The 12,958-nt window shown below is 41.9% G+C and overlaps 1 protein-coding gene across 1 annotated transcript in view; it reads right to left on the reverse strand.

Moving 5' to 3' along the window:
• The window catches only part of CMIP (c-Maf inducing protein), a 137,461-nt gene that overhangs the window by 86,082 nt on the left and 38,421 nt on the right, over positions 1–12,958 (reverse strand). The gene's annotated exons all lie outside the window — the stretch shown is intronic.

Consider the following 12,958-nt stretch of genomic DNA (forward strand, 5'->3'; position numbering starts at 1 on the left):
CTGTGAAGCAGCACTCACCCAGAGAGCTCTTTTTCTTGTCTGTTATACAGACAAAACCATAGGTAAGGACATTTTCAGGCTAGCAATATGGTGAAAATGTAGGAAAACAGACACAGATAATTGCATAATCTTTCCTACTACCCAAAGGGTTAATGCTAGTCTGGATGATCTCCAATTGCATCAAGATGATATACTCAAAATGAAAAGGCAATGTAGAAGTCTCTGTTGGAGCCCTAAATGTTAAGGGTTTTTTTTCTCCTCTATCTCAAATATGTCAGCTGTTACTGAAATTTATTGGTTAAATGGCAGCAGAAGACCATTGAAGTAAAAAGAAGTAACATAACCACAAGGGAATTTATTTTATGATTTGCAACAAGGTGCAAATCCTGCCAACCACTTTAAACAATCAGAGCAAACCTAATTTCCCCTCACTGGAAGGACAGAGAGTATATAAATCCAGAACAAACAGAAAAAGGTCTGTCTCACTTCTGATCCACGTGAACTTTCCTGATAGCAGCTCTGATGAGTTATGGTATCACCCCTGCTTTTTTGACAGGAAAACTAAGGCACAAAACAGTCATCTCCTCTTACACAGCAAATCAATACGAAGGCTAAAAGGATGCTTTGCCCACAGGTGCCCAAGGTGCTGCAAGAACTTTTCCCAACACGTTTTTCCCCAACAGCCCAGCTGTCTAGTGCCATTTGGGAAAGAGCAAGATCCAGCAGCCTCTGCAGAAGGACTCAGGTCTACTGCAGGTTGTCGCGTCTGCCAGCTTGTGTATGTCCTAGATATCTTTAAGTATATAAATGGCCCCTCGCTCTTATGTATAGGTAACTGAATCACATCCTTTGTAACCACTGTTCCACAAAAAAGTTATAGTTCTATGTCAGACTGCACTCCCCTCTTTTCTCCGCCCTGTTTCAACACCATTAAACTCTAAAGAACATTAAACTAAAATGAAGGTGACCGAACAAGGCTTTCCTCAAAGGGCTGGCACTAAATAAAAAATAACCTGTTGGAGATGCAGTTGTATACACCAGTTGCACAAACCACCATTGAAATACTCCTTTTGTACATTTGGCATCTGTCAGAGAACAAAATAGGGAAAATAAAAAAAACAGAGTCTTTATGGGACAGAGCAGTCTCCCAACACTGTTTATGGCCTGCCTCTTGTTAAAATGTTTATTTGTTTTGATATATTTAGATGGGTTTTAAATGCAAATGCTCCCTTCCTCATGCCGATCTTTCATGGAGCCCACTGGTTACATCTGTTAGTATTTAGACGAGAAACAACAACAAAAAATTTGCAGCTCTTGCAAACATGGGTAACCAACACATTATCGTGTGTGTGACTGCGGTGCACTTATACATTCCTTGTGGAGCAGATGAAAAGGCACTAGGCTGCAATCCCAAAGCACCACGCAAGACCAGCTACTCCGAAGAGCTCGAACGTCAAGTCTCTGCTGTCCCACGGGAGCTCAGCGGCTTCCCTCTGTGTACTGGAGCCTGCGGTGCAGCCCAATGCAGCTTGATCCCAGGAGTCAGCAGGCAATAAAGGTGGTGTTCTGCTTCGTACGCAGCCAAACGAGTGCACTCTCAGTGTCTCCTCCTGACTCAGGGCAGGACAAGGCAAGGGACACATTGATCTGTTGCCGTTTATGCCAGTGACTGGCTGACCCGGAGAGAGGCACGGCATCAGCACGCTATCAGGGGAAGTTTGCAGGAACATTGCAGTCACACCCTGATTAATTAATTGAGAAAGCTACCTGATGTCACAAACATTGATTTTAATTCAAGGAAAAGGATACATCAAAAACGGCTTCTTGCATTCATGCAAATCCTCACAGCAGAGCCTACACCCAGGACTCCTGTCTCTGCTAGACCTTTACTTCTGTACCAAAAAGACAAGTCTGAAAAGCAAAGCTACAAAACTGGGAAGGACCAGCACCTGAGCCTACAGCTACAGCGAGGAACCAACTCCAACCATCCCCATGCACGTCTCAACTAGCAGATTCAATGGTACACACCACAAGGATGGGGTGCTTCTCCACTATCCAATTCTGATCTACAAAGATCGACCATAAATGGGTTATCCTAGAGAAATATTTTTATCTGAGAAAGAGGAGGAGTGAAAAAAAAAACAGAGGGCAGAGACCTCTCCTCCTCCACCAGGCCAGGAAGCCCTTTCTGGCTCAGAAAGGCAGAGGTGGGCCCGCAAGCAGAACCAAGAGGCGGACCTCCCGCATCAGGGCTGGTTGCTGAGGAACACGGGAATCATTCATAAACGTGGCTGTTCCAACAAAGGGCCTCAAAAGTGTGGTCACTGTATATTTACACAGTTGCTTTATCTACTGTAACTAACATGGTGTGTTTGCTTCGGTTTTTAAAAGTACAAAGTACCCACAGACAGGAGCACCACAGAGAAGATAAATTAAATAAATAAATAGAAACCTAAAGAAAAACTCGCCAAGAAGGAGTCTTCACCACCTGACCTAGGAAAACAGGCACTGCAATGTCCGCATCTCAACAGTCGAATTCCACTGATCGTCCTAAGAGATGACCCCTTCCCCCAGAAAAGATTCAGGCCTGAAACATGGCCAATACACTTTTCTGTCTAGCTCTACATTTTTGGGATGCTTGTATTTACGAATCGCTGTCATCCTAAGAGGTCAGCATCAAGAGGAAAGAAATTATCTGAAGATCAGCACTGCCCATAAGTAAACAAAGGAAGAGAGACCCACACCAGGAGGCAGACACACGTATTAGGGTTCCCACTTGCACACAGCTGCTGCCTCTAACAAAAATCGATTGCAGCGTGATTGGGAATGGCTGAGTGCCTGGTCCAAAGGCTAGTTGGTAAATGCACAGCATAGGTGTTGCTTCCTGCCCAACTTGTTGTAAAAGTTGTTGATTGGAGATTATTTTTGTTGTTGTCCTTGCTGTCAGCCTCTAGCAAAATGTTAACTAAGTTTTCTGTGCAGAAGATAAACGAGTTCAAATTCCATGTGTCAAAAATCCCAGTGGGAACTGTACGGCGTTGATGAACAGCAATCAAATGAGCAGTGAGTGTGACAGACAGATTAGACATGTCAGGACATCAGATTTCTAGGCCTGCAATTAACCAAAACCTCATCACAACTCCTAAATTAACTCTGGTCAGAAAAACTACTGTTAGACTGTAAAAGAAGAAAAGGGGATAAAAGGGAAGTAGAGTATGTATGCATATGAGGAATAAAGAAAATACCTCAGGGTAAACAGCTAGTTAAATTGATTACCTTGTTCATTCAATCTTCTAAAACGAAGATTAGAAACTCAAACAGAAAGCAGAACAACTCATTTGTATTTAATGCACAGAGCCGTGTTCCACACTCATCTATCAAATACCTGAGATATGACCAAGTTTCTTGCAATCAAACATTTTCTGAATTTCCCATTAATTCTTGGTGACTAGACATCCTGTTCATTTCAGCCAACAGTATCTATCCACCCAGGATACGGGCTCCTGAAATCCCCATCAGAACCAGGCTTAGAAGAAGATAGGTAGCTCCTCTGAAAATGGCTCACAAGTATCTTAACCCAGTCACCCAAAACTAGAGTCACCCAACCAGCCAGTCGCTTTCAGAGCTTATCTTCCAGCCTATCATTTTCCCCTCAATTAAACCAGGCTATTAAAACTTAACTGTAAAAGGAGCTATTCATTAAAGTTTTGTCACATCCTTGGATGAAAATGCCCAAAACAGATGTGAAGAGTTACAAGATTTGCACTCACAACTGAACCAAAAATGAACGTAAACAGTTATGGTACATTTGCACACAGCATGGGAGATTCCCCCTCCTCCCACCTCCCTTCATGCTCCAGTGCTCCCTTTTCAGAGGATGGCAGCTGTTAGCAAAACAACGAAAGAAGAGAGAGTACAAGAATATTTACACCAAGAATATAAGATCAGATCTCAGCAAGCAATTTTCTCTCCTACTTACACAGGCCAAGTACTCACGCATATATATACATATACATACACACACACGCGCACAAAGGATTCTGGAAGAAGAGAGGATCTTCAGCACAATTTGCATCCTTACAATTGTAAAAGCACAGATCACTTAGATATTGTTAGAAATTACTAGTTGTTCAACTTCTGTTTGTAATTATTATTTGTACACTAAACAGTAAAATGATGGTAGTCTCCACCCAACTCCTGTGTTGGTAACGCATGTCATAATAAAGGCCACATACCCCAGGTGTGTGTGAAACAGTGGATCATTCTTCCCAAATTTACTTCTAACATACTTTGTCCAGAGTCAATGTTCAGAACCGGATAAAAGTTAGTGGAAACGGTATAAATACGGACATTCTTTTGAATCAGAGATGTACTTTACAAAGTATAATTTACAAAAATCACCAACAGTCCAAAAATGGACAGTTATGTGAAGACGAAATATTAAATAGATCTAATTTTGTAAAAAAAAAAAAAAAAAAAAACACCTCACGACAATTTGTTGTACTACAAAGGACTGAACTCAGTATGTTCCCAGCTATCATAAAAGTACTTTTTTCTCCCACAGCAAATGCACTTTACCATCGTATTTGCTGGAAAAGATGCCTACTTCTAAAACACTAACACTTTCTTTTAATGACTGAGAAAAATTACAATCACCAAATTTCCTGACAAACTTGAGCAAGTGAAGTCTTCAGCAACCATACAGAACGCCATGCATTTCTGCTCACACCCTTCAGTCTTCTCTACTCTTTGCTTGGTATTTAGCAGATTGTTCACATAGTATTAGCTGGAGTTGAACACACTCCATACGTTAAAACAGAAGTACCGTTCCCAAAAAAAGTGTAGCTTGTTCATGTGCAATCTTCGTGCAAATCCAAGAGCCTTCCTTAAACGCGGACAGACCCACGGTGCAATGGCTGAATTCATCTCCACCTGCCCTGAACTGGTTAATGGCGTGTGACATGAAGAAAGCAGAGCAGGAGGAAGGGACTGGATCGAAAGAGATGCAGAGTGGTATTTTGAATGTAGCCAATGGAGGAGTTTAATAGTCCCGGTACATGAGTTTGCTGGGAGATCTATTACGCAGGTTGTGACCTTCATCAGCCCAGACTTTTATCAAAAGCCATTTTATGAGAATGTCAGAATGCCACACCACATTGCAGCATTCACATCGAGTCCGTTCTCTTTGCCTCTCTCGCTCTCTCGAAAACTGAAAACTTCATTCAGTGCTGAAAAGATTGTATATCTGTAGTCCAGCAGATACTGGAATACAGAAAACAAATTTTCTGCTCATATTTCAAGGGAAAGGTTCCCCAGAGTCCTGAGGAGATGAATCAGACATATGTGTTAGTGTGTCAAAAAAGCCTGAAAAGTTTGTTCATGTGCTTAGATAGGGTCAAAGACACAGTAAAATACTCCCTGCCCAAGCACATCTTTAATAGTGTGCTTAGGCCATGGGTGGTCCTTCAGAAGCCGATTTGTCTATCTGCAGTAATTAACAACTCTTGTGTGCTCCTTTGGTTTTCCACTCATCAGAGCGCCCTACCCAGCAAGGCAGCAGTTCCTGGCAGGCAATGCTGGCACTGAAAGCAAAAAATACAGATGCCAATTTCTCAGCTCAGTGAAAACCGGTGAGAGTAAAGCCAGATAAATTGAGCTGTCTTTCTCTGAACGTTCCCATGTGAGGTCTCTTCCCCACCACAGGTCTGCTGCCACAAGGCAAACCATTTCACCTTAGCAGAGCACTTTTAAACAGTAAGTAAAATCACTTCTCTGTGGACTAAACTTTACAACATTGCCTCATCACAGACACTGGACTAGGGAGAGATACACCACATATTCTCTTTTCACACAACTGCAGATATTTACACTGGCTGATGAAGAACATGGGTGAGTTTGGGGCCCAAACTCCATGAATACCTGCAGATACTTCCCAATTGGCTCAGAACAGCCATCTGGGGAAAGGCAATAAGAAAAATCTCCCTTCTCAACATGCGTTTACTGGTCAACCGTTTACCTATTTATGGTAAAAACTTCCAAACCCTTGTGTCATACATGGCACCAGCCTTGGAAAGGCAATACAGCATCCACGTTAGCAAGCCAGTGAGCTCAAATATGATATTATTTGTGTCAGACTTGCATATTAGTGAAACTTTGCTGATCTCAGTGTAGGTACTCTCAACGGATTTTGCAACAATGAGCAATTAGTTTCCAAACAACAAATGGTGGAAAGCAACCCCTCCCAAGGAAGGTAGTTCTGTAACAGTTACCACCAGAATTTTAAAACCAAAATTTTAACTTTTTACCTAAAAGGCTAGTACAACATGCCAGCTGATCTTGGGCACTGAGTAGGGCATTTTAGGATGAATCTACAACTGGTGCTATGATTTGTAGCTACAAAGGCCAGCAGAATCTGCTCTTCTCCTTTGCAGCCCAGAGTGGAATCCTTAGCCTGACATGAGCTCAGGGGGATGTTCCCTGGGATACAAGGTCATCAACCCACCTTTACATTTTACTTTCATAACTCAAGGCTTGACAAAACAGCAACCCTGAAAGCCGATCTGACATCAACAAGTTAATCCTCTCTAATTGCACTGTTGCCTCCAAAATTTAATATACTACCTGATGAAGAGAGAGGGGGGAAAAAAAACCCCCACTACCTCACACGCACACAGATTGCACCACACCTTTCCCAGCAGTACGGTGCTGGGAGGAGAAGTGCATGTTACTGTTCCTGGCATTTCAGCACGCAATTCAAGAGTCATGCCTTTCTGGAGCAGACTGGTGGGTGGCTTGCCGGTTCCACGTCTTTCATTGCTATTTGGGTCCCAACGGCAAGAGGCTGAAGGAGTAGAAATCCCCTGCTTCGGTTTTCAGTCATCCCTGGTTGTTGTTCTTTTTGTTCTTTTTTTCCTTCTTCTTTTTTATTCTTTAAGGAAGACTTCAAGCAAAGTTTTAGTTCTAAAAATTCCCAATAATAAAACTGTAGTTATCACAGAACTCTAGTTAATCTATAATCTTTACAGAAACAGCGTGGCAAGAACATATACCTATACCAAAATGCATACAGCTGAATTTGTCCTAATGCAGATCAAATCAGGTTTATTTTTAAAGATAATTTGATGCTTGGAAAATGAAAGTGATAAGAGCTGTTTCTATAGCTTACATGAGCCAGCACAACATAAAATAAACCTCTGTCCAAGAAGCCAGGCTTGAAGTTTTTTATTTAACCTACAACCAGTGAAAATGGACTATTTCTCTTGGGCAGAGTCGTGCTCTAACCCTTTCCCTCCTCCTGCATCCCATTTCTGCTTTACCATTGCCCCTTCAACTGGGCTAGTTCAACCATTTGCAGGCCTGGATGGTAAATGGGGTCAGGGAACTGATCCAGGCCAAAAATAATCCCCCTTCTTTTTCTTCAGTTCTGATGAATTTCTTGACCTGACTCACCATGCTGCCTGTAAACAGCTGGACCACCCAGGCAAAGGATGGCGTGGGGGCGGGAATGACCAGACAGGAGGCCTGAAGAACATCAGCCAGCACTTACACAGAGACAACTTTTCAGTTGACAGCTTTTGTCAGGGCAGTGATGGCCTTTTCCACCAGGTCAGAAACATCTCATTCCTACCACAGTACCTTCCTCTAGAGATGAGGAGACCTCCTAGTTTCACATATTTCCTTTTCTAAAACTAGATTCTGCTTTACTTTTTAAATTCTATCTCGCTTCTTTGCACAGATTTATACTACTGAGAATTTGTTTCTATTTATAGTCTAGTATTTTTTTATAAAGCACTTGATTTACAAACATTTGATTTGGCTTCACAAGACATACTGAACTGGTCAGCAAAGAACAAGTTGAAGGGCTGTGATCTGCAGCATCCATCCTTGCACTGTGTTAAGAATCACCAGGGGTATTTTCCCCTGAGCACAGATTTAAAGAATGAACAGCCAAATACATATACACAGGATTTCCACATGTGCAGGACCAGATACTCAAAACTGCTGAACAGCTACCAACTCCTGATGGCAACAATGCTAGTGGCAGCATGGCAGACCCTACTGAAAAGGCAGTCACCTAGTTCAGAGAGATGCATGCACTGATTTCCCCTAATTTCAGCAACTCTGAAAAGACACAAATCAAAACAAGTAGTTTGGGCAAAGGACATGGACCTGCTGGAGGAAGTCCAGAGGAGGCCATGAAGATGATCAGAGGGCTGGAGCACCTCTCCTATGAAGACAGGCTGAGAAAGTTGGGGTTGTTCAGCCTGGAGAAGAGAAGGCTCCAGGGCAGACCTTAGAGCAGCCTTCCAGTCCCTACAGGGGCCTACAGGAAAGCTGGAGAGGGACTGTTTACAAGGGCATGGAGTGATAGGACAAGGGGGAATGGCCGTAAGCTGGAGGAGGGGAGATTTAGATTAGATATTAGGAAGAAATTCTTCACTGTGAGGGTGATGAGGCACTGGCACAGGTTGCCCAGAGAAGCTGTGGATGCCCCATCCCTGGCAGTGTTCAAGGCCAGGCTGGATGGGGCTTTGGGCAGCCTGGTCTGGTGGAGGGTGTCCCTGCCCATGGCAGGGGGGTTGGAATTAGATGATCTTTAAGGTCCCTTCCAACCCAAACCATTCTATGATTTATTACAAATAACTTCATATTTTACAGCTTTCATTGAAAGCTGGTTGAAAGTTAACTAAAATTTTTCATCACTTCCCAAACTGAACAATCCAATGCAATGAGGTCAATGAGTAATTTCAGCTTTACATTGACACTATCAAAAATATTGAATAACTCCCCAATTCTACAGTATTTTGTCTTTTTTAAAGAATCCTAATGCAAAGACCAGGAAGAAATGCAAACACACCAAGCTCAGCTACATGCAGAACCACAGACAGGAATTAGCATGTGTCCGATGCCACGCAGCACTGGCAGCCCGCTGCTTCTCACAGCTGTGAAGAGCTTTGCTTAGGTAAATGATGAAAAGCAAGTCAAAGCTAAAACCAGAGCATAGAGTCCATACACAATGTGGAAAAGCAGTTGTCTTCCTCTACAGTCAGGCCTAGCTGTGAAAGAATTTCAAGCAGCAATGGCCTATCTCTGTGTTTTATCCTTTCCAAGCCCAACAACAGCTCAGAACACAGGATCTGTGCTACTCAGGTCATAAAGATGAGTAAATTCTCTAACCAAGTATCACTGGGTTAGTCCACACAGTTCAAACCTCCAGCAGTGCGGTGAAACGTAAAAGCCTGCTTTAAACTGCTGCTGGAGCAAGTTATTGCAAAAGTAAAGATCCCTGCAGAGTCTAAGCCCATATCTGCCCACTTTTTGGAGACAGCACTGCTCTGGCTGCCACCAGTCAGTACCTGTGTACAAAACACACACTATCTGGTAGTTCGTAAAGACCATTTAGACACTGTTTCAAGTGTAGTAAACTGCTCTCCTTATGTTGCTGCTGCTTATCTCTGTCCAAACCAAAACCAGAGCGTTAAATTTAACTGTTGCTCAAAAGTATATTTTAGCATCCAAACAGGAAACTTAAATGGTTTTAAAACACTTGTCTGTCTTTGAACTATTTTAACAGAGAGCAGTTCAACCTCTAGTGGCACAAGTAACATTTTCATAAAAAGTTGAGAGTTCTGCAGATACATATACATGCTCCTCTATTCACAACTACGCAGCCAACTTTTAAAAGTGCAAAAGCAAAGCACATCCAGCAATTGTTTCCACTCAAAATGCCTTTTGTAATCCAAACTTGGGGGGCGGTGCATGGAGGAGATGGGGTTTCCAAACAAGGATGTTGAACTACAGGCCAAATTTGAGAAACGCTGAGCAGTCTGTAGCGTCCTTCATCAGCATCTCCAAAGGGCTCCACTCTACTGAAAAACCGGGCATTTGTATAAGAGACTAACTTCAGATTCTGGCCAAGGAGATTACCAGCTTTAGGTATGCTCAAACCATGAGCTAGGACACTTTATCTGCCATTCTGTATTAGCACATCGAGGCACATTCGGTTTCAAAAGTATCTGTGCTTGTGTATTTGTATAAAAGTCTTTGCATTATTTAATAGAAAACCCTGAGTGCATACACACAACTGTTGCCTGCCGACCTACAATGAACTTGTAGACATGTTGATTTTATCTGTTTAACAGATTAGGTTTGCACTGACAGATGGACAATGCTACTGTTAAATTAATTAAAAATGAATACCATTAATGTTGGATGAGCATGAAACAAATTACCTTTGAGGTAAGACACTTCTAAATAGGGGGAAAAGGAAAGCAGTTAATGAGGTTTGAAGATAATAGCTCCTAGTACCTTTAAAGATAGGTACTTCCATTTTTTTCCCTTTTTCTTCTGTTTCTCCTTTGGCAATGTTTTTACTAGCCTATGCTCCTGTATTATCTATTTTATTTGTGTTAGCTAACTGCTAGTGTACTTACTCAAATTTATAGAACGTAATGTCAAGCCAAATCATTTCAAATGTCCCTTTCATAGAATATAATGTACTGGTCAAGATTTAGAGAACTATTAAAAATACATCCAATCACTCCATTTTCTACCATTAGCTTTCTGTTAGCAAAAAATCAAATTAGTATCTCCTTCAGTTTCTCCTAACTGGCATTCTTACAAAGCCCATCGATCACTTCAGTTCTCATTCCCATTCTCCTTATAATTCTGAGGCAGAAGATTTAGGCTGGTTAACATGCAGCTGGTGAATTTTTCTGACACCACTACCCGCACAATTTTGTGAGTGCACCCATTCAACCATTGTTTTCAAGCAAGTCTTCAAAATTACTAACCAGGGTAAAAATTCTGCAGTGCCAAGAAGTCAAGCTGAGCTACTCATTTCTTAGTATCCACAATTCAATTAGCTGCAAATACCACACCAGCAGCAAATCAGTGTTTCAATTTCTCCTGGAACGTAACTCTATAAACTCATTTTAGTGTTTGGATTTAAAACAAGTAACCTCTCCACCGCATAAATCAGATACTGATACGTAGAAGTATGTTTCCAAAAGAAAGATGGGGGGAGAGGGGGGGAGTTAGGAGTATTTTTGAGATCTGTTATTTTAAATCTGAACTGTAAGATCATTTACTACTACAATTATCAGTTTTGCATTTTTATATCCAACACTGGAAGAGTAAATACATGGTAACAGAAGAAAACTCTTATCTCCACAATGATACCCAAATACTAAAAATGTGATATGCACTGCAAGCCTACAATGTAAAGAAACTGAAGAATAAAACTTTCCAATGGCCACGCTGGGTGTTCAAGTTATTAAAAACGATGTTGTTCTTGACTTCAGTGGCAGCACTTACATGCATAAACTTCAGTCATATGTATAAAGGGCTGTCAAAGGGCACAATTCACACACATTTTACTGTTTATGATGATCAAGATAAACTGGCAATTGGTGCAGACCTCTGTGTATTTTGGCCCCAGCTGTAAAATTAGCTCAAATACAATGTTTTGAGTTCAAGGTGGTAAAAGACCTTGTAGCCCATGAGCTGCAGGGGTAGGTTACTGGAAGGTAGAGAATAACAAGCAGAATATGGGTAACAGCATGAAGTGCAGCAGTTTTGATAGCTCAATCCTCATAAAACTTTATGTCTCAGGATGTTCAATGAAATTTAAAAGAACTTTTGCAATCAATTTCAATGGCAGGCCCAAGTGACAGACTGCTAGGGTTTGGCATCACCTGAATACCTACGACACAACCAGCTTTTTACAGGTCCATGTATGATTCTGGTATTCTGTGTTTCAGCTCAAAATGGCTCAATTTCAACACATTACTCAGCACAGCATGTAATTAAATACATTTAAAATTACTGACAGGTTTTTTTTTTAACTGTCTTTTCATGCAACTATTTCACCCTAAGGTTGTATAAAACCCTTCTTTTACGTTTCTCCTGTGAGGGCAGGGAAGGGGGAGGAAAAGAGAGAGCTCAGTTTCTGGAACATCTCTTTTCCTAACTACTGCTTCATTGGCTTACACTGCTACGTCCCCACCATTTACACACAGACCCAGAGCATTAGCAGTCTTGGCCCAACTGTTCACCCATGCAGTCCAAGGCAAAATGTTGGTGCTCTCTCCATGGGACAAGCTCCACTGGCAACACTGAACAGGGAGGACATCAAAACCACTCGTCACGTAGGCTCTTCCTCTGGCCTCTGCAGCTGCTGAACTACTTATTAACTTTGATGCGTTTGACTTGTGCCACACTTTGAAAAAGTAAGAGAGAAGCTGTTAAACAATCACTTTTGATGTCGAAGAGCTGTCTGGCATCCCCATTGAACAAAGCCTGTTTGCACTTCAGTTGTCACAACAGAATTTAGAGTAATGACTTGGTTTCAAAGGTGAACTTGAACAACAGATGTGAGCAGGTGAAAGGTGTCACGATGAGTTCACCACCCTATTTCACAACAGAGCAGCCCCTACATACAGAGCAATACAGCTTATGTCCTTCAGTCACGGCTGGACTGAGTCTTGCATCCAAAAAGAAGTGATATTTGAACCTCCACCACTAGTTTGTTCTTTGGCCTCTGATCTAAGTCCTCCAACAAGAATATTGATAGTTGCTGTGGAACAACGGTTATCTGACATTTTGTTTGAATTTGTAGATGGCACAAATACTTGGGGACAGATTCACAAAGGAACAGAGGTGATACAACTCTGCAGTACCTAACTTCCAGGCGCACGGCCTCCCCAGGTAATGCACACAGCACCAGTCCAGGGCTTTACCACCCAGCCACAGCAGTCACCTCTCACCAAAAGGTGCCTGTGTACAGAAGAGGCATTCCTAGAGAGGACAAAGACTGCATCAGATGTGATATGAGGTACACAGATGCAAGAACATGCTGGTAGTTTTCCTATGAAATCAGTTAATTCACTTACACCCTTGATGCTTTAACGTCTTCTGGGTAGTTACAGGGAGAGAGTATAAATAAAAAGAAAAAAAT

The sequence above is a fragment of the Grus americana genome, chromosome 13, assembly GCF_028858705.1.
Source record: "Grus americana isolate bGruAme1 chromosome 13, bGruAme1.mat, whole genome shotgun sequence".
Lineage (NCBI taxonomy): Eukaryota > Metazoa > Chordata > Aves > Gruiformes > Gruidae > Grus > Grus americana.